The 21,544-nt window shown below is 54.2% G+C and overlaps 1 protein-coding gene across 1 annotated transcript in view; it reads left to right on the top strand.

Annotated features, from left to right (window-relative positions):
* The window catches only part of Adgra1 (adhesion G protein-coupled receptor A1), a 69,765-nt gene that overhangs the window by 29,038 nt on the left and 19,183 nt on the right, over positions 1-21,544 (top strand). The window lies entirely within an intron of this gene.

Raw genomic sequence — 21,544 nt, 5'->3', positions numbered from 1 at the left:
GGTGTGGAGGGGGTGATATGGAGGGGATGATGTGGATGAGATGATGTGGAGGGGATGGTGTGGAGGGGAAGGTGTGGAAGGGTTCATGTGGAGGGGATCGGATGGTATGGAGGGGGTGATGCAGAGAGGATGATGCTGAGGGAATGATGTGGAGGGGGTGGTGTGGAGGGGATGATGTGGAGGGGATGATGTCGAGGGGATGGTGTGGAGTAGATGATGTGGAGGGGGTGATATGGAGGGGATGGTGTGGAGGGGATGGTGTGGAGGGGATGGTGTGGAGGGGGTGATGTGGAGGGGATGGTGTGGAGGGGATGATGTGGAGGGGATGTTGTGGAGGGGATGGTGTTGAGAGGGATGATGTGGAGGGGATGGTTTGGAGGGGATGGTATTGAGAGGGATGATGTGGAGGCGATGGTGTGGAGGGGATGGAGTGTAGGGGGTGATGTGGAGGGGATTGTGTGGAGGGGATGCTCTGGAGTGGATGTTGTGGAGGGGATGCTGTGGAGGGGGTGATGTGGAGGGGATGGTGTGGAGGGGATGATGTGGAGGGATGGTGTGGAGGGGGTGATGTGGAGGGGATGGTGTGGAGGCGATGATGTGGAGTGGATGGTGTGCAGGGGATGGTGTTGAGAGGGATGATGTGTAGGGGATTGTGTGGAGTGGGTGATGTGGAGGGTATGATGTGGAGGGGATGGTGTGGAGCGGGTGATCTGGAGGGGATGATGTGGAGGGGATAGTGTGGAGGCGATGATGTGGAGTGGATGGTGTGCAGGGGATGGTGATGAGCGGGATGATGTGTAGGGGATGGTGTGGAGGGGGTGATGTGGAGGGTATGATGTGGAGGGGATGGTGTGGAGGGGGTGATGTGAAGCTGGCAATCTGGAGGGGATGATGTGGAGGGGATGGTGTGGAGGGGTTGATGTAGAAAGGGATGGTGTGGAGAGGGTTGGTGTAGAGTGGCTGATGTGGAAAAGGATGATGTGGAGGGGATTATGTGGAGGGGATGATGTGGAGGGCCTGGTGTGGAGGGGATGGTGTGGAGGGGATGATGTGGAGGGGATGGTGTGGAGGGGGTGATGTGGAGGGTAGGATGTGAAGAAGGATGATGTGGAGGGGTTATGGAGGGCATGGTGTGGAGGGGGTGATGTGGAGGGGATGATGTGGAGGGGATGGTGTGTAGAGATGATGTAGAATGGGATGGTGTGGAGAGGGTTGGTGTGGTGTGGCTGATGTGGAGAAGGATGACGTGGATGGGATGATGTTAAGGGGATGTTGTGGAGGGGATGGTGTGGAGGGGATCGTGCGAAGGGAATGGTGTGGAGTGGATGGTGTGGAGGGGGTGATGTGGAGGGGATGATGTGGAGGGGATGGTGTGTAGGGGATGATGTGGAGGGGATGGTGTGGAGGGGAGGATGTGGAGGGGAGGATGTGAAGAAGGATGATGTGGAAGGGATGGTGTGGAGGGGATGACGTGGGGGTGGATGATATGGAGAGGGATTGTGTGGAGGTGATGATGTGGAGAGGGTGATGTGGAGGGGATGATCTGGAGAGGATGGTGTGGAAGGGGTGATGTGGAGGGGATGGTATGGAGGGGATGATGTGGAGGGGATGGGGTGGAGGGGGTGATGTGGAGGGGCTGGTGTGGAGAGGGTTGTGTGGAGGGGGTGATGTGGAGGGGATGGTGTGGAGGGGATGGTGTGGCGGGGCTGATATGGAGAGGATGGTGTGGAGGGGTTGATGTGGAGGAGGTGATATGGAGGGGATGATGTGGAGGGGATGGTGTGGAGGGGGTGATGTGGAGGGGATGATGTGGAGGGGGTGATATGGAGGGGATGGTGTCAAGGGGATGATGTGGAGGGGATGGTGTGGAGAGGATTGTGTGGAGGGGATGGTGTGGAGGTGATGGTGTGGAGGGGATGGTGTGGAGGGGATGATGTGAAGGGGATGGTGTGGAGGGGATGGTGTGGAGGGGATTGTGTGGAGGGGATGGTGTGGAGGGGATGGTGTGGAGGGGATGGTGTGGAGGGGGTGATGTGGAGGGGTGATGTGGAGAATGATGATGTGGAGGGGATGTTGTGGAGGGGATGATGTGGAGGGGATGGTCTGGAGGGGATGGTGTGGAGGTGATGGTGTGGAGAAGGATGATGTGGAGGGGATGGTGTGGAGGGGGTGATGTGGAGGGGATGGTGTGGAGGGGATTGTGTGGTGGTGGTTGATAGGGAGAGGGATTGTGCGAAGGGGATGATGTTGAGAGAGATGATGTGGAGGGGATGGTGTGGAGGGGATGCTGTGGAGAAGGATTATGTGGAGGGTATGGTGTGGAGGTGGTGATGTACAGGGGTGATGTGGAGGGGATGATGTGAAGGGGATGGTGTGGAGGGGATGATGTGGAGGGGATGGTGTGGAGGGGATGGTGTGCAGGGGATGGTGTGGAGAAGGATGATGTGGAGGGGATAGTGTGGAGGGAGTGATGTGGAGGGTTTGGTGTTTAGGGGATGGTATGGAGGGGATGCTGTGGAGGGGATGATGTGGAGGGGATGATGTCCAGGGGATGGTGTGGAGGGGATGATGTGGAGGGGGTGATGTGGAGGGGATGGTGTGGAGGGATGGTGTGTAGGGGATGGTGTGGAGGGATGGTGTGGAGGGGGTGATGTGGAGGGGATGGTGTGGAGGGGATGCTGTTGAGAGGGATGATGTGGAGGGAATGGTGTGGAGGGGATGGTGTTGAGAGGGATGATGTGGACGGGATGGTGTGGAGGGGATGGAGTGTAGGGGGTGATGTGGAGGGGATTGTGTGCAGGGGATGGTCTGGAGTGGATGTTGTGGAGGGGATGGTGTGGAGGGGGTGATGTGGAGGGGATGGTGTGGAGGGGATGATGTGGAGGGATGGTGTGGAGGGGGTGATGTGGAGGGGATGGTGTGGAGGCGATGATGTGGAGTGGATGGTGTGCAGGAGATGGTGTTGAGAGGGATGATGTGTAGGGGATTGTGTGGAGTGGGTGATGTGGAGGGTATGATGTGGAGGGGATGGTGTGGAGGGGGTGATGTGGAGCTGGTGATCTGGAGGGGATGATGTGGAGGGGATGGTGTGGAGGCGGTGATGTGGAGTGGATGGTGTGCAGGGGATGGTGATGAGCCGGATGATGTGTAGGGGATGGTGTGGTGGGGTTGATGTGGAGGGGATGGTGTGGAGGAGATTGTGTGGAGGGGGTGATTTGGAGGGGATTGTGTGGAGGGGATGGTCTGGAGTGGATGGTGTGGAGGGGATGGTGTGGAGTGGGTGATGTGGAGGAGATGGTGTGGAGGGGATGGTGGGGAGGGAATGGTGTGGAGGGGGAAATGTGGAGGGGATGGTGTGGAGGGGATGGTGTGGAGGTGGTGATGTGGAGGGGATTGTGTGGAGGGGATGGTCTGGAGTGGATGGTGTGGAGGGGATGGTGTGGAGGGGGTGATGTGGAGGAGATGGTGTGGAGGGGATGGTGGGGAGGGAATGGTGTGGAGGGGATGGTGTTGGGGGTGATGTGGAGGGAATGGTGTGGAGGAGATGGTGGGGAGGGAATGGTGTGGAGGGGATGGTGTGGAGGGGGTGATGTGGAGGGGATGGTGTGGAGGGGATGATGTGGAGGCGATTGTGTGGAGGGGATGGTGTGGAGTGGGTGATGTGGAGGCTTTGGTGTGGAGGGGATGGTGTGGAGGGGATGGTGTGGAGGGGATGATGTGGAGGGGATGATGTCCAGGGGATAGTGTGGAGGGATGGTGTGGAGGAGATGATGTGGTGGGGATGCTGTGGAGAAAGATGATGTGGAGGGGATGGTGTGGAGGGGATGGTGTGGAGGGTATGATGTGGAGGGCATGGTGTGGAGGGGGTGATATGGCGGGGATGATGTGGATGTGATCATGTGGAGGGGATGGTGTGGAGAGGATGGTGTGGAGGGGATGATATGGAGGGGATGGTGTGGAGGGGATGGTGTGGAGGGGATGATGTGGAGGGGATGCTGTGGAGGGGATGCTGTGGAGGGGATGATGTGGAGGGGATGATGTCCAGGGGATGATGTGGAGGGGATGATGTGGAGGGGGTGATGTGAAGGGGATGGTGTGGAGGGGATGGTGTGGAGGGGATGGTGTGGAGGTGGTGATGTGGAAGGGATGGTGTGGAGGGGATGATGTGGAGGGGATGCTGTGGAGGGGATGCTGTGGAGGGGATGATGTGGAGGGGATGATGTCCAGGGGATGATGTGGAGGGGATGATGTGGAGGGGGTGATGTGGAGGGGATGGTGTGGAGGTGATGGTGTGGAGGGGATGGTGTGGAGGTGGTGATGTGGAAGGGATGGTGTGGAGGGGATGATGTGGAGGGGATTTGTAGAGGGGATGGTGTTGAGAGGGAGGATGTGGAGGGGATGGTTGGAGGGGATGGTGTTGAGAGGGAGGATGTGGAGGGGATGGCGTGGAGGGGGTGATGCAGAGTGGATGATGCTGAGGGGATTATGTGGATTGGAAGCTGTGGAGGGGATAATGTGGAGGGGATGATGTGGAGGGGATGCTGTGGAGGGGATGAGGTGAAGGGGATGATGTGGAGGGGATGATGTGGATGGGATGGTGTGGAGGGGATGGTGTGGCGGGGGTGATATGGAGGGGATGATGTGGATGAGATGATGTGGAGGTGAAGGTGTGGAGGGGTTCATGTGGAGGGGATCGGATGGTATGGAGGTGGTGATGCAGAGAGGATGATGCTGAGGGAATGATGTGGAGGGGGTGGTGTGGAGGGGATGATGTGGAGGGGATGCTGTGGAGGGGATGATGTGGAGGAGATGATGTGGAGGGGTGATGTGGAGGGGATGGTGTGGAGGGGATGGTGTGGAGGGGGTGATGTGGAGGGGATGGTGTTGAGAGGGATGATGTGGAGGGGATGGTTTGGAGGGGATGGTATTGAGAGGGATGATGTGGAGGGGATGGTGTGGAGGGGATGATGTGGAGGGGATGGTGTGGAGGGGATGATGGGGAGGGGATGATGTGGAAGGGATGCTGTGGAGGGGTGATGTGGAGGGGGTGATGTGGAGGGGATGGTGTGGAGGGGATGGAGTGTAGGGGGTGATGTGGAGGGGATTTTGTGGAGGGGATGGTCTGGAGTGGATGTTGTGGAGGGGATGGTGTGGAGGGGGTGATGTGGAGGGGATGGTGTGGAGGGGATGATGTGGAGGGATGGTGTGGAGGGGGTGATGTGGAGGGGATGGTGTGGAGGCGATGATGTGGAGTGGATGGTGTGCAGGGGATGGTGTTGAGAGGGATGATGTGTAGGGGATGGTGTGGAGGGGGTGATGTGGAGGGTATGATGTGGAGGGGATGGTGTGGAGGGGGTGATGTGGAGCTGGCGATCTGGAGGGGATGATGTGGAGGGGATGGTGTGGAGTGGTTGATGTAGAGAGGGATGGTGTGGAGATGGTTGGTGTAGAGTGGCTGATGTGGAGAAGGATGATGTGGAGGGGCTGGTGTGGAGGGGATGGTGTGGAGGGGATGATGTGGAGGGGATGGTGTGGAGGGGGTGATGTGGAGGGTAGGATGTGAAGAAGGATGATGTGGAGGGGTTATGGAGGGCATGGTGTGGAGGGGGTGATGTGGAGGGGATGTTGTGGAGGGGATGGTGTGTAGAGATGATGTAGATTGGGATGGTGTGGAGAGGGTTGGTGTGGTGTGGCTGATGTGGAGAAGGATGACATGGATGGGATGATGTTAAGGGGATGTTGTGGAGGGGATGGTGTGGAGGGGGTGATGTGGAGGGGATGATGTGGAGGGGATATTGTGGAGGGGATGGTGTGGAGGGGGTGATGTGGAGGGGATGGTGTGGAGGGGATGGTGTGGAGGGGATGATATGGAGGGGATGGTGTGGAGGGGGTTATGTGGAGGGTGTGATGTGGAGGAGATGGTGTGGAGCGGATGGTGTGGAGGGGATGATATGGAGGGGGTGGTGTGGAGAGGGTGATGTGGAGGGGATGGTGTCAGGGGGTGACGTGGAGGGCTGATGTGGAGGGGATGGTGTGGAGGGGATGGTTTGGCGGGGATTGTGTGGAGAGGATATTGTGGAGGGGGTGATGTGGAGTGCATGGTGTGGAGGGGATGGTGTGGAGGGGTGATGTGGAGGGGATGGTGTGGAGGGGATTGTTTGGAGGCGATGATGTGGAGGGGATTGTGTGGAAGGGGTGATGTGGAGGGGATGGTGTGGAGGGGATGATGTGAAGGATGGTGTGGACGGGGTGATGTGGAGGGCATGGTGTGGAGGGGATGGTTGGAGGAGTTGATGTGGAGGGGGTGATGTGGAGGGGATGGTGTGGAGGGGATGTTGTGGAGGGGATGGTGTGGAGGGAATGATGTGGAGGGCATGGTGTGGATGGTGTGTGTGGAGGGGATGATCTGAAGTAGTGATGCACATGGACAGCATTGTATGGGATGGTCTGGTGAGCATGGCCTGGTGACAGTGGTGTGTCATGGATGGCATAGTATAGAAAAGCGTGGGGTAGTATAGCAGGGCGTCATATGACCTGGTGTGGGTGTCGAGTAGGATATGCAGTGTCTGATTGGTGGTTTGTTTTTGGTGATGTGGAGTGAAGTAGCCTGGTGGATGACGTGAATGGCAGTGGCATGGTTTCCATGGTACACAGTGGGGAGCGGCTGGGTGCTCCTGACTTCACATGGTTGTGTGTTGGAATGGAGTTGTTGAGATGACCACCTCCTAACTGCTGTGTGCAAACTACCTGCCGTGTCACCGCCGTGATGTGGACATGTCTTCTCCGTGTCATTGCTGTGGTGTGTTCATGTCTTCTCTGTGTCATTGCTGTGGTGTGGTCCTGTCTTCTCCGTGTCACTGCTGTGGTGTGGACATGTCTTCTCCATGTCATTGCTGTGGTGTGGTCCTGTCTTCTCCGTGTCATTGCTGTGGTGTGGTCATATCTTCTCCGTGTCATTGCTGTAGTGTGTTCAAGTCTTCTCCGTGTCATTGCTGTGGTGTGTTCATGTCTTCTCCGTGTCACCGCCGTGATGTGGACATGTCTTCTCCGTGTCATTGCTGTGATATGTTCATGTCTTCTCCATGTCATTGCCGTGGTGAGTTCATGTCTTGTCCGTGTCATTGCCGTGGTGTGTTCATGTCTTCTCCGTGTCATTGCCGTGGTGTGTTCATGTCTTCTCCATGTCATTGCCGTGGTGTGTTCATGTCTTCTCTGTGTCATTGCTGTCGTGTGGTCATGTCTTCTCCGTGTCATTGCTGTGATGTGTTCATGTCTTCTCCATGTCATTGCTGTGGTGTGTTAATGTCTTCTCCATGTCATTGCTGTGGTGTGGACATGTCTTCTCCATGTCATTGCTGTGGTGTGGTCATGTCTTCTCCGTGTCATTGCTGTGGTTGGACATGTCTTCTCCGTGTCATTGCTGTGGTGTGGTCATGTCTTCTCCATGTCATTGCTGTGGTGTACACATGTCTTCTCCGTGTCATTGCTGTGGTGTGGTCATGTCTTCTCCATGTCATTGCTGTGGTGTGGACCACTTTGCTCCGTGTCATGGCTGTGGTGTGTTCATGTCTTTTCCATGTGTAGCTGGGATGTGGACATGTCTTCTCCGTGTCATTGCTGTCATGTGGTCATGTCTTCTCCGTGTCGTTGCTGTGATGTGTTCATGTCTTCTCCATGTCATTGCTGTGGTGTGTTAATGTCTTCTCCATGTCATTGCTGTGGTGTGGACATGTCTTCTCCATGTCATTGCTGTGGTGTGGTCATGTCTTCTCCGTGTCATTGCTGTGGTTGGACATGTCTTCTCCGTGTCATTGCTGTGGTGTGGTCATGTCTTCTCCATGTCATTGCTGTGGTGTACACATGTCTTCTCCGTGTCATTGCTGTGGTGTGGTCACGTCTTCTCCATGTCATTGCTGTGGTATGGTCATGTCTTCTCTGTGTCATTGCTGTGGTGTGGACATGTCTTCTCCATGTCATTGCAGTTGTGTAGACATGTCTTCTCCGTGTCGTTGCCGTGGTGTGGTCATGTCTTCTCCATGTCGTTGCTGTGGTGTGGTCATGTCTTCTACGTGTCCTTGCCGTAATGTGGACATGTCTTCTCCATGTCATTGCTGTGGTGTGGTCTTGTCTTGTCCGTGTCATTGCTGTGGTGTGGTCAGGTCTTCTCCGTGTCATTGCCGTAATGTGGACATGTCTTCTTCATGTCATTGCTGTGGTGTGTTCATGTCTTCTCCGCGTCGTTGCCGTGATGTGGTCATGTCTTCTCCGTGTCATTGCTGTGGTGTGGACATGTCTTCTCTGTGTCATTGCTGTGGTGTGGTCATGTCTTGTCTGTGTCATTGCTGTGGTGTGGTCATGTCTTTTCCGTGTTATTGCTGTCATGTGGTCATGTCTTCTTCGTGTCATTGCTGTGGTGTGGACATGTCTTCTCCGTGTCGTTGCTGTGGTGTGGTCATGTCTTCTCCGTGTCATTGCTGTGATATGTTCATGTCTTCTCCATGTCATTGCTGTGGTGTGGTCATGTCTTGTTCGTGTCGTTGCTGTGGTGTGGTCCTGTCTTCTCCATGTCATTGCTGTGGTGTGGACATATCTTTCCCGTGTCATTGCTGTGGTGTGAACATGGCTTCTCCATTTCGTTGCTGTGGTGTGTTCATGTCTTCTCCGTGTCATTACTGTGGTGTGGTCCTGTCTTCTCCATGTCATTGCTGTGGTGTGGACATATCTTTCCCGTGTCATTGCTGTGGTGTGAACATGGCTTCTCCATTTCGTTGCTGTGGTGTGTTCATGTCTTCTCCGTGTCATTACTGTGGTGTGGTCATGTCTTCTCCATGTCATTGCTGTGGTGTGGACATATCTTTCCCGTGTCGTTGCTGTCCTGTGTTCATGTCTTGTCCGTGTCATTGCTGTCCTGTGGTCATGTGTTCTCCGTGTCATTGCTGTGGTGTGGACATGTCTTCTCTGTGTCATTGCTGTGGTGTGGTCATGTCTTGTCCGTGTCGTTGCTGTGGTGTGGTCATGTCTTCTCCGTGTCATTGCTGTGGTGTGGACATGTCTTCTCCATGTCGTTGCTGTGGTGTGGTCATGTCTTCTCCATGTCATTGCTGTGGTGTGGACATATCTTTCCCGTGTCATTGCTGTCGTGTGGACATGCTTCTCCATTTCATTGCTGTGGTGTGGTCATGTCTTCTCCATGTCATTGCTGTGGTGTGGACATATCTTTCCCGTGTCATTGCTGTGGTTTGGACATGGCTTCTCCATTTCGTTGCTGTGGTGTTTTCATGTCTTCTCCGTGTCATTGCTGTGGTGTGGTCATGTCTTCTCCATGTCATTGCTGTGGTGTGGTCATGTCTTCTCTGTGTCATTGCTGTGGTATGGTCATGTCTTCTCCGTGTCATTGCTGTGGTGTGGACATGTCTTCTCCGTGTCATTGCTGTCGTGTGTTCATGTCTTCTCCGTCTCATTGCTGTCATGTGGTCATGTCTTGTCCGTGTCATTGCTGTCGTGTGGTCATGTCTTCTCCATGTCATTGCTGTGGTGTTGACATGTCTTCTCCGTGTCATTGCTGTGGTATGGTCATGTCTTCTCCATGTCATTGCTGTGGTGTGGACATGTCTTCTCCGTGTCATTGCTATGGTATGGTCATGTCTTCTCCATGTCATTGCTGTCATGAGGTCATGTCTTCTCCATGTCATTGCTGTGGTGTGGACATATCTTCTCCGTGTCGTTGCTGTGGTGTGGTCATGTCTTCTCCGTGTCATTGCTGTGGTGTGGTCATGTCTTTTCCGTGTTATTGCTGTGGTGTGGACATGTCCTCTCCAGGTCATTGCTGTCTTGTGGTCCTGTCTTCTCTGTGTTATTGCTGTGGTGTGGGCATGTCTTCTCCGTGTCGTTGCTGTGATGTGGACATATCTTCTCCGTGTCATTGCTGTGGTGTGGACATATCTTTTCCGTGTCTCAGCTGTGGTGTGGACTTATCTTCTTCATGTCATTGCTGTGGTATGGTCATGTCTTCTCCACGTCATTGCTGTGGTGTGGACATGTCTTCTACGTGTCATTGCCGTAATGCGGACGTGTCTTCTCCATGTCATTGCTGTGGTGTGTTCATGTCTTCTCCATGTTATTGCTGTGGTGTGGTCATGTCTTCTCCGTGTCATTGCTGTGGTATGGTCATGTCTTCTCCATGTCATTGCTGTGGTGTGGACATGTCTTTTCCGTGTCATTGCTATGGTATGGTCATGTCTTCTCCATGTCATTGCTGTGGTGTGGTCATGTCTTCTACGTGTCATTGCCGTAATGTGGACATGTCTTCTCCATGTCATTGCTGTGGTGTGGTCATGTCTTCTCCGCGTCGTTGCCGTGATGTGGTCATGTCTTCTCCGTGTCATTGCTGTGGTGTGGACATGTCTTCTCTGTGTCATTGCTGTGGTGTGGTCATGTCTTGTCTGTGTCATTGCTGTGGTGTGGTCATGTCTTTTCCGTGTTATGCTCTCATGTGGTCATGTCTTCTCCGTGTCATTGCTGTGATATGTTCATGTCTTCTCCATGTCATTGCTGTGGTGTGGTCATGTCTTGTTCGTGTCGTTGCTGTGGTGTGGTCCTGTCTTCTCCATGTCATTGCTGTGGTGTGGATATATCTTTCCCGTGTCATTGCTGTGGTGTGAACATGGCTTCTCCATTTCGTTGCTGTGGTGTGTTCATGTCTTCTCCGTGTCATTGCTGTGGTGTGGTCATGTCTTCTCCGTGTCATTGCTGTGGTGTGGACCTGTCTTCTCCGTGTCATTGCCGTGGTGTAGACATGTCTTCTCCGTGTCGTTGCCGTGGTGTGGTCATGTCTTCTCCGTGTCGTTGCTGTCCTGTGTTCATGTCTTGTCCGTGTCATTGCTGTCGTGTGGTCATGTGTTCTCCGTGTCATTGCTGTGGTGTGGACATGTCTTCTCTGTGTCATTGCTGTGGTGTGGTCATGTCTTGTCCGTGTCGTTACTGTGGTGTGGTCATGTCTTTTCCGTGTTATTGCTGTCATGTGGTCAAGTCTTCTCCGTGTCATTGCTGTGGTGTGGACATGTCTTCTCCATGTCGTTGCTGTGGTGTGGTCCTGTCTTCTCCATGTCATTGCTGTGGTGTGGACATATCTTTCCCGTGTCATTGCTGTGGTTTGGACATGGCTTCTCCATTTCGTTGCTGTGGTGTTTTCATGTCTTCTCCGTGTCATTGCTGTCGTGTAGTCATGTCTTCTCCATGTCATTGCTGTGGTGTTGACATGTCTTCTCCGTGTCATTGCTGTGGTGTGGTCATGTCTTCTCCGTGTCATTGCTGTGGTATGGTCATGTCTTCTCCATGTCATTGCTGTGGTGTGGACATGTCTTCTCCGTGTCATTGCTATGGTATGGTCATGTCTTCTCCATGTCATTGCTGTCATGTGGTCATGTCTTCTCTGTGTCATTGCTGTGGTGTGGACATATCTTCTCCGTGTCGTTGCTGTGGTGTGGTTATGTCTTCTCCGTGTCATTGCTGTGGTGTGGTCATGTCTTTTCCGTGTTATTGCTGTGGTGTGGACATGTCCTCTCCATGTCATTGCTGTCATGTGGTCCTGTCTTCTCTGTGTTATTGCTGTTGTGTGGTCATGTCTTCTCCGTGTCGTTGCTGTGATGTGGACATATCTTCTCCGTGTCATTGCTGTGGTGTGGACATATCTTTTCCGTGTCTCAGCTGTGGTGTGGACATATCCTCTTCATGTCATTGCTGTGGTGTGGTCATGTCTTCTCCGTGTTATTGCTGTGGTGTGGACATATCTTTTCCATGTCATTGCTGTGGTGTGGACATGGCTTCTCCGTGTCATTGCTGTGGTGTGTTCATGTCTTCTCCGTGTCATTGCTGTGGTGTGGTCATGTCTTCTCCGTGTCGTTGCTGTGGTGTGGTCATGTCTTCTACGTGTCATTGCCGTAATGTGGACATGTCTTCTCCATGTCATTGCTGTGGTGTGGTCATGTCTTCTCCATGTCATTGCTGTGGTGTGGACATGTCTTCTCTGTGTCATGCTGTGGTGTGTTCATGTCTTCTCCATGTTATTGCTGTGGTGTGGTCATGTCTTCTCCGTGTCATTGCTGTGGTATGGTCATATCTTCTCCATGTCATTGCTGCGGTGTGGAAATGTCTTCTCCGTGTCATTGCTATGGTATGGTCATGTCTTCTCCATGTCATTGCTGTCATGTGGTCATGTCTTCTCCGTGTTATTGCTGTGGTGTGGACATATCTTCTCCGTGTCGTTGCTGTGGTGTGGTCATGTCTTCTCCGTGTCATTGCTGTGGTGTGGTCATGTCTTTTCCGTGTTATTGCTGTGGTGTGGACATGTCTTCTCCATGTCATTGCTGTCATGTGGTCCTGTCTTCTCTGTGTTATTGCTGTGGTGTGGTCATGTCTTCTCCGTGTCGTTGCTGTGATGTGGACATATCTTTTCCGTGTCATTGCTGTGGTGTGGACATATCTTTTCCGTGTCTCAGCTGTGGTGTGGACATATCTTCTTCATGTCATTGCTGTGGTGTGGACATGTCTTCTCCGTGTCGTTGCTGTGGTGTGGACATATCTTCTCCGTGTTATTGCTGTGGTGTGGTCATGTCTTCTCCATGTCATTGCTGTGATATGTTCATGTCTTCTCCGTTTCATTCTGTGATGTGGACATGTCTTCTCCGTGTCATTGCTGTGGTGTGGTCATGTCTTCTCCGTGTTATTGCTGTGGTGTGGACATATCTTTTCCATGTCATTGCTGTGTTGTGGACATGGCTTCTCCGTGTCATTGCTGTGGTGTGTTCATGTCTTCTCCGTGTTATTGCTGTGGTGTGGTCATGTCTTCTCCGTGTCGTTGCTGTGGTGTGGTCATGTCTTCTCCATGTCATTGCTGTGGTGTGGACATGTCTTCTCCATGTCATTGCTGTGGTGTGGTCCTGTCTTCTCCATGTCATTGCTGTGGTGTGGATATGTCTTCTCTGTGTCATTGCTGTGGTGTGTTCATGTCTTCTCCATGTTATTGCTGTGGTGTGGTCATGTCTTCTCCGTGTCGTTGCTGTGGTGTGGTCATGTCTTCTCTGTGTCATTGCTGTGATATGTTCATGTCTTCTCCATGTCATTGCTGTGGTGTGGTCATGTCTTGTTCGTGTCGTTGCTGTGGTGTGGTCCTGTCTTCTCCATGTCATTGCTGTGGTGTGGACATATCTTTTCCGTGTCATTGCTGTGGTGTGGACATGGCTTCTCTGTGGCATTTCTGTGGCACAAACACAACTGGTGTCTAGCTGCAGCAGCAGCAGAATTCGTGGTCTTCTGGCCCTGCTCACTCTGGACTCAGTGAAACCTATCTCTGCCGTGATTTTTCCCAAGCTCTGCAGGGGTCTCAAGGCCATGATAATTCAGGGGCCACACCTGAGACAGCCCCTGTTTGAGATGGGGACCTTCAGTGTATGTTGGGAGAACGCCCACTGTAGTGGATGCTGTGGCTGCGTCTTCCTTTCCCACATAACTGCCCATAGTCAAGAACACGTGCTGGAATTAAAAACCCAAATGCCTTGGTCAGACAGAGGTGGACGGAGCCTTCAGACATGGCACTGTGCTCAGAGAAGGCTCCTCTCCATGGAGGGCTAGTCTTGAAAGCAGGAGCCTCTCAGGAACTACCAGGCATGCAGGTCAGCTCAGATAGAGCCAGGACCAGAACTTCAGCCAAAAATGGATGTCTGGAGTCCTAGCTCTACATTGTGAGGCATGTACAAAGCCACCGTGGTGGCTCTGGCCAGACTCTGGAGCACAGGAGGTGCAAGGGGCTGGGCGCCTCCTAGCACAGCATAGAAGCTGCTCATGTTCATAAACATGGCTTAACTTTAGTAAATTGTTTTCAAGTGGTTGCTTTGTGTTCAGTCCGATGTCTAAATTACTGAAAGCTTCCAAAACCTGCCTTTCTTGCACAGATGGAGCCCTTGCCATCCCACCTAACATTCCCCTTGGATTACAGACTTCAAAGAAGAATCTCCCAATATGGAAGGACATCTCCATGGTACTTCCCAAATGTGTTTTTCTCTTAATAGATTTATAATTTCACAGTCCTGTGGATCCCTGCAAAAGGAAGGTTAGAGTAAACTAGATGCATGGAATGCCCAATTTGGGTATCCAGTGTTTTCAATGAAAAGTTATTTTTTTCATTCTGCCTTTCTCTGAAATTATTTCCATGAAAAGCTGATGGGTTAATAAGATACCATTCACATTGAAAAAAAGACAAGAATATTACCCAATGTAAATACATGAAAATGGACCTAGGGGAGCTGGAGCTGTGGCTCACTTGGTAGAGTACCAGCCAGTGAGCAAAGCATCAGATACCCAGTATCTGATATCAAGGCCCAGTCTCAGCAACAAAAGAAGCAGAAGCAAAAGAAGCAGAAGCAGAAGAAGCAGAAAAAGCAGAAGTAGAAGCAGAAGCAGCAGAAGCAGAAGCAGCAGAAACAGCAGAAGCAGCAGAAGCAGAAGCAGCAGCAGCAGCAGCAGCAGCAGCAGCAGCAGCAGCAGAAGAAGAAGAAGAAGAAGAAGAAGAAGAAGAAGAAGAAGAAGAAGAAGAAGAAGAGGAGGAGGAGGAGGAGGAGGAGGAGGAGGAGGAGGAGGAGGAAGAAGGAGAAGGAGAAGGAGAAGGAGAAGAAGAAGAAGAAGAAGAAGAAGAAGAAGAAGAAGAAGAAGAGGAAGAAGAGGAGGAAGAAGAATTAAGGAGGTGGAGGTGGATAGGTAGGTGGTAGGTGGGGATGATAGAATGGGGACACTGATCGGGATGCATCACACACATAAATGGACCTGTAAATTGTACCACCATTTGGATGATAACATTTTTTAAAAGATGGTAGAAAACAAGAGAACACATCAGACTCTAGGTAAATCTATCTGTGTTGGTGCAGAACCAAGAGGAAAAACTAGGAAAAAGAATAAAAATATAAACCAGAAAGACCAAAAAGATGAACCAAGAAGAATAAAAGGAGTCCAGAAATCGAGAGGGGAAGTGGTTGCAGGCTCAGTTGGAGCCCTGCGCACTCTTCTCCCCGAGCGGTCTGCCTTGAGAGGTAGTCTGGGACGAAGGGCGACTGCTTCACTGCCAGGCACGGAAGACTGCGTTGTGATCAGAGTTGACTCATGACATGATCGGCCTCTCTCTTCCCATCTTCCTCATTAACACCCTGACTCATTCCATTCGCAGAATACATCAAAAAGGACACATCTATATTTTTAAAAAGATAGAAAAGGAAGTCATGACTCCAGGGAGCAAGAGATACCACACAACAGAGCACCAGTCACACCGTGTGTCTGGGCCCAGACTGGTGGGGCTACCGCTGCAGCGAGCAAAGGGGAGCTGGAGTTCCCCTGGAGGCAGCCGCCTCAGCCCCCATGGGCCTTCCACAGCAACTCTTGTCTGCAGACACAGATACAAGAGGTCTTTGGCCTCTCACCAGTCCCCCAGAAGGCTGGCAGCAGCCTCCATTCCTCCCTCTCTGCCCCTGGGGGTCTCTGGGCTCTTCCCATCCTTCTTGTCACGAAACCTGCACGTTCTTTTCCTACTCAGTACTGGTTGCAAATAAGTACACTGTTCTGGGAGCCAGCAGAATATTTTATTACCTGGCCAGTGAATAGAGAAGGAAGATCATACTAGAAAGTCGCCTTCTGCAGGGCAGGTCTGCAGTCCAGGCTCTCACTGAGCCCGGTTCTGAAGGTGCGGCATGCACACTGTCCTCCGTTTGTCATGGAAAAGGAGGAAACTTGGAGGAACCAGGGCGTCTTCTTCCTCCCTGACCAGGCTGGGCGGGGCGGGGCCTGGCCTGGGGTGGTGCTGCTGCTTTTCTCAGTTAAGGAGATTAGGTTGAGCCCAGCAGAGTCCACAGGACCAGCGTCACGTGCCTGTGAGCATCGGCATCCCGGGGTGAACCTTCACAAGCTGGCCACCCTGATCACCATCTGCTGTGACGACTGCAGGCTTTGGTGTGGTGACACTCTCCATACAATCAGCTGACTGGCAGGAATCATGGATGGGCAAGGAGGCATTCCTCCAGTTACCCCCCGCTTGGCTGGGTGCCCAGGGCTCCGCAGGCAGCAGCAGGAGCGGCAGGTGGCGTCCCTTTGTGTCCAGCTCTCATGCAAGACCTGGGTGCTGCCGCCCTTAGCCCTGCCACCACCTGTGTGATCCCTCCTGGGCCTGGATTAGGGACCCAACAGAGCTACGGTGCTCTCCTATGACCACAGACCACAGCCCCGGGACGGTCACCCGGCCTCTGCCGGGGCTGCCCCTCGTGGCCACTGCCTTGCTGTCACTGCTGTCTGGTTACCTGTGCCCTGCTACAGCCAGGGCAGCCTCCGCCTCCCGGTGAGGCCCGCCTCACAGCGAGGGCTGCTCTGCCATCTTGCCCTGCTCTCCATCACCACAGCGGACACCACCAGCCCCACACTGCGTCTGCGGCTACTCACTCTACCACTGGTACCAGCCTTGCAGGCCTGGGCCACCCCTGCTCTGTAGCGTCTGCCACAGCCGCTTCTCTTCTCTTCAGTACCAGCTCAGCCACTCTACTAGTGATGAGAATCAAAAATGGGCAGGAAAGAACACGTGGGGCAGAATGTCGCAGCACCAGAGGGGATCGCAGAGGGCCTCTCCTGCCTGGCCTCTCCTGCCTGGCCTCTGACGCAGCCTCTGACGCAGCCAGAAGGAGAGTGAGGACCAGCCATGGCCCCGTCCCTCGAGGCTCAACACAGGGGGTGGCACCACGGGAGGGTTGTGATCTGAGGGCAGCCTGGGCAGGGAAGCTTGGAAGATCCCATCTGGAGCTCACCAGCACTGTTACAACACAGTCCAGTGCAAGCCGCCTGCTGGGCAGTGCCCTCGGGCATCTGGCTGGGCTGGGCAGCCTGCTTAGCTGAGGAGGGTTCTTCATGAAGGGCAAGCAGGGCTCCAGAATGGGTTTCACCATGGACAGGGGGTAAAATCACCCCAGCCCCAACATCTGAGCTTACTTAAAGAAAAAATGACCGTTAAAAGGGATGCTTATAATAAAGGCTTATCATAACTTAACTAATATCACCGGCAATTTAACAGTACTCTAGCAATGCTTCACCCCTGCTCCCATGTCAGAGTAAGGGGTCCCTGTAAAAGCCTCACTGATCAGAGATTCCACTCTGTCCCCTGTTGCTGATCAGAGGGGTGTGTGTGTCGCTGTGTGCAGGGACTGATGGTCTGCTGGAGCCAGGCAGGTTCTGGGGTTGCTCAGAGGGGTGTGTGTGTCGCTGTGTGGGGACTGATGGTCTGCTGGAGCCAGGCAGGTTCTGGGGTTGCTCAGAGGGGTGTGTGTGTCGCTTTGTGGGGACTGATGGTCTGCTGGAGCCAGGCAGGTTCTGGGGTTGCTCAGAGGGGTGTGTGTGTCGCTGTGTGGGGACTGATGGTCTGCTGGAGCCGGGCAGGTTCTGGGGTTGCTGAGAGGGGTGTGTGTGACTGTGTTTGGGGACCGATGGTCTCCTGGAGCCAGGCAGGTCTATCTAACCACACATAGATCATCAAGGAACGTGTGCACAGTAGACTCTTCTGAGGAATTTGCCCGTGTGTGAAGTTTACAATATAAAATATATCTCCATTTTGCATTGCCTACTTTGAATTTTAAATGTCACCTCTAAAAATGCAGAGGCACTGCCAATCACTGATTTGGAGAAAGAAAGAAAAAAGGAAACCAAGCCAAGCCCTTATTTCTTATGACGCTCATTTCCATCTGTCCCCAGGGGCAGAGGCCCATCCCCATGTGGTGACACTCTCAGGCCCCAGCCTCCAGGTTCACAGGGGTTCTAGAGGGTAGGAAGTCAGAAGCCTCTTCTCAGCACTGGGCCCCAGCCTGGTGCTGGCTGGGCAGCGTCCTGTGACACTTGGCACTGAGATTGAGCAGTCTGATAGTTCTGTTGTGGCACAAACACAGTGCTGGTGTCTTATGGAGTGTCACACCAGGCATGTCCAGACGCAGGGTCTACTTAGGCCCGGATACTGAGGTCACAGCTCTGGATACCCACGACGAGCACTCCAACAGCCCCTCCAGTCCTTCCCAGCAGGAAGCTGTGCCCTCAGCGTTCTCACCCATGATGGTGGCGCAGGGGAAGTGGTCATTGTGGGAAGGACCCCTGTGCTTCACTGCAAAGTCCTACATCCAGGGAGCCATCAAGAATTGTCCTGATAGAGCAAGAAAAGGAGGAAAGGACTTACAATGGATGGTGTTGGGCCTTTCTGTCTCTTTCTCTATCTCTGTCTCTCTGTCTCTGTCTCTCTCTGTCTCTATCTCTGTCTCTGTCTCTCTCTCTCTCTCTCTCTCTCACACACACACACACACACACACACACACACACACACACACACACACACACACACACACACACACCTGAAGCTCGTAATAGTAAGTGGAGGAGGACTGACAGGGGAGGAAAGGCCTGTGTGCTCAAGCGGTCCTGGGGAGGCCCCGTTTTCTCTGGCCTCGTGGACATTCTCTCGATCAACACATCTGTGGAGTGGATCCGTGCCGTGGATGAGCCGCCCTCTACGGGACGTCAGCACTGAGCGTGCTTTGCCATGACTCCAGCGCTGTCCCTGTGGAAACATGCTGAGCATGGCTGATGCTCAAGGGCCATGCAAGGGCTCCCCAGACCCCCACCCCGCGTCACTGACAGTCAACACCCAGTCAGAGCAGCTCCACGCTCACCCTCAGAGCTGCGGGCTCAGTGTCCACGGGGCGAGGGCCAGCCACGGACACAGCCTGGGGACACAAACCACCCTGCTGTGCCCACTGCAGATGCCCAGGTGACCCCACAGCCACCTCCCAGTCCTGGCTGGGCTCAGGGGTCACCATGTAGGTGTGGGGGACTCCTGCAAAAGGCTTGCTGGGCTGGAGCACAGGTCAGGGGAAAGGACCTGATCTTCCGAGGTGAGCTGGGTGGGGTCCTTTCCACAGGGCGCCTCTGAGGGCCTTGGGCAGTGTGGGCCACAGCCTGGAGTTTCCACAGGTGCTGTAGCTTCATCCTGTCCCCCCTCAGATGGCTCTCCAGTGTCCACCTCCTCCACCCCACATCCTAGACGGCTCTCCAGTGTCCACCTCGTCCTCCCTCCATCCTAGACGGCTCTCCAGTGTCCACCTCATCCTCCCCACATCCTAGACGGCTCTCCAGTGTCCACCTCATCCTCCCCTCATCCTAGACGGCTCTCCAGTGTCCACCTCATCCTCCCCACACCCTAGAGGCTCTCCAGTGTCCACCTCATCCTCCCCTCATCCTAGACGGCTCTCCAGTGTCCACCTCCTCCTCCCCTCATCCTAGACGGCTCTCCAGTGTCCACCTCCTCCTCCTCCCCACACCCTAGACGGCTCTCCAGTGTCCACCTCCTCCTCCCCACACCCTAGACGGCTCTCCAGTGTCCACCTCCTCCTCCCCCCACCCTAGACCGGCTCTCCAGTGTCCACCGCCTCCTCTCCACACCCTAGACGGCTCTCCAGTGTCCACCTCCTCCTCCCCACATCCTAGACGGCTCTCCAGTGTCCACCTCATCCTCCTCCTCATCCTAGACGGCTCTCCAGTGTCCACCTCCTCCTCCCCTCATCCTAGACGGCTCTCCAGTGTCCACCGCCTCCTCCCCACACCCTAGACGGCTCTCCAGTGTCCACCTTGTCCTCCCTCCATCCTAGACGGCTCTCCAGTGTCCAGCTCCTCCTCCCCTCATCCTAGACGGCTCTCCAGTGTCCACCTCCTCCTCCCCTCATCCTGGACGGCTCTCCAGTGTCCACTTCATCCTCCTCCCCACACCCTAGACGGCTCTCCAGTGTCCACCTCCTCCTCCCCCCACCCTAGACCGGCTCTCCAGTGTCCACCGCCTCCTCTCCACACCCTAGACGGCTCTCCAGTGTCCACCTCCTCCTCCCCACATCCTAGACGGCTCTCCAGTGTCCACCTCATCCTCCTCCTCATCCTAGACGGCTCTCCAGTGTCCACCTCCTCCTCCCCACATCCTAGACGGCTCTCCAGTGTCCACCTCATCCTCCCCTCATCCTAGACGGCTCTCCAGTGTCCACCTCCTCCTCCCCACATCCTAGACGGCTCTCCAGTGTCCACCTCATCCTCCCCACACCCTAGACGGCTCTCCAGTGTCCACCTCGTCCTCCCTCCATCCTAGATGGCTCTCCAGTGTCCACCTCGTCCTCCCCTCATCCTAGATGGCTCTCCAGTGTCCACCGCCTCCTCCCCTCATCCTAGACGGCTCTCCAGTGTCCACCTCCTCCTCCCCTCATCCTAGACGGCTCTCCAGTGTCCACCTCATCCTCCCCTCATCCTAGTCGGCTCTCCAGTGTCCACCTCCTCCTCCCCTCATCCTAGACGGCTCTCCAGTGTCCACCGCCTCCTCCCCTCATCCTAGACGGCTCTCCAGTGTCCACCTCCTCCTCCCCTCATCCTAAACGGCTCTCCAGTGTCCACCTCATCCTCCCCACACCCTAGAGGCTCTCCAGTGTCCACCTCATCCTCCCCTCATCCTAGACGGCTCTCCAGTGTCCACCTCCTCCTCCCCACACCCTAGACGGCTCTCCAGTGTCCACCTCCTCCTCCCCAAATCCTAGACGGCTCTCCAGTGTCCACCTCCTCCTCCCCTCATCCTAGATGGCTCTCCAGTGTCCACCTCGTATTCTTTAACCTCTGACCAAAACCCCTTCTCCTGGACCTGGGTCAGAGATGTGCTGTAGACGTGAGGGAAGGCCTGGGGCCAGGCCCTGTTCATCACCACTTTCCTTTCTCCACATCACAGCCCTGGACTCTGGTGAATTTCTAGGAGACTGAAAAGCAGATGTGTGGTGGGGGGGGGAGCTTGCTGCCTCCCTGTCTCCTGTAAAGTGGGGTTCTGCCCGGAGACACGCGTGCTGTGCAGGCCAGCGCCGTGCCCTGCCCTCTGCCAGCGGCATAGATGGAAGGGACAGAAGGAGAAGTGCGTGTGCACACACCCACTCACACACACTCACACACACATTCACACACTTACACACTCACACACTCACTCACATGCACACGCACACATACACATACACACATGCACTCACACACAAACACTAACACACACTCACACACACATTCACACACTTACACACTCACACACTCACTCACATGCACACGCACACATACACATACACACATGCACTCACACACAAACACTAACACACACACACGCACACATACACATACACACATGCACTCACACACAAACACTAACACACACTCACACACACACGCACACATACACATACACACTAACACACACTCACATACATGTACTCACACACACTCACACACACGTGCACACACACATGAACATACACACACTCACACACACGGCGCTGGGGCATTGTACACCCCCGCCATGACCACTGGCAGAGCACTCATTCACTAGCCTCCTCTGTCCTGAGAGACCTGCAAAAGGTCATTCAAAGGAGGGCTCTCTTGAAGCGCCCTCAGGAAGTCTTGGCTGCCTTGTAGACTGGCC

Source organism: Megascapheus bottae, chromosome 15 (genome assembly GCF_031878675.1).
Source record: "Megascapheus bottae isolate mThoBot1 chromosome 15, mThoBot2.hap1, whole genome shotgun sequence".
NCBI classification, from domain to species: Eukaryota; Metazoa; Chordata; class Mammalia; order Rodentia; family Geomyidae; genus Megascapheus; species Megascapheus bottae.
Note: the sequence above shows the minus strand (reverse complement) of the source record. Positions and strands in the feature narration are given on the sequence as shown.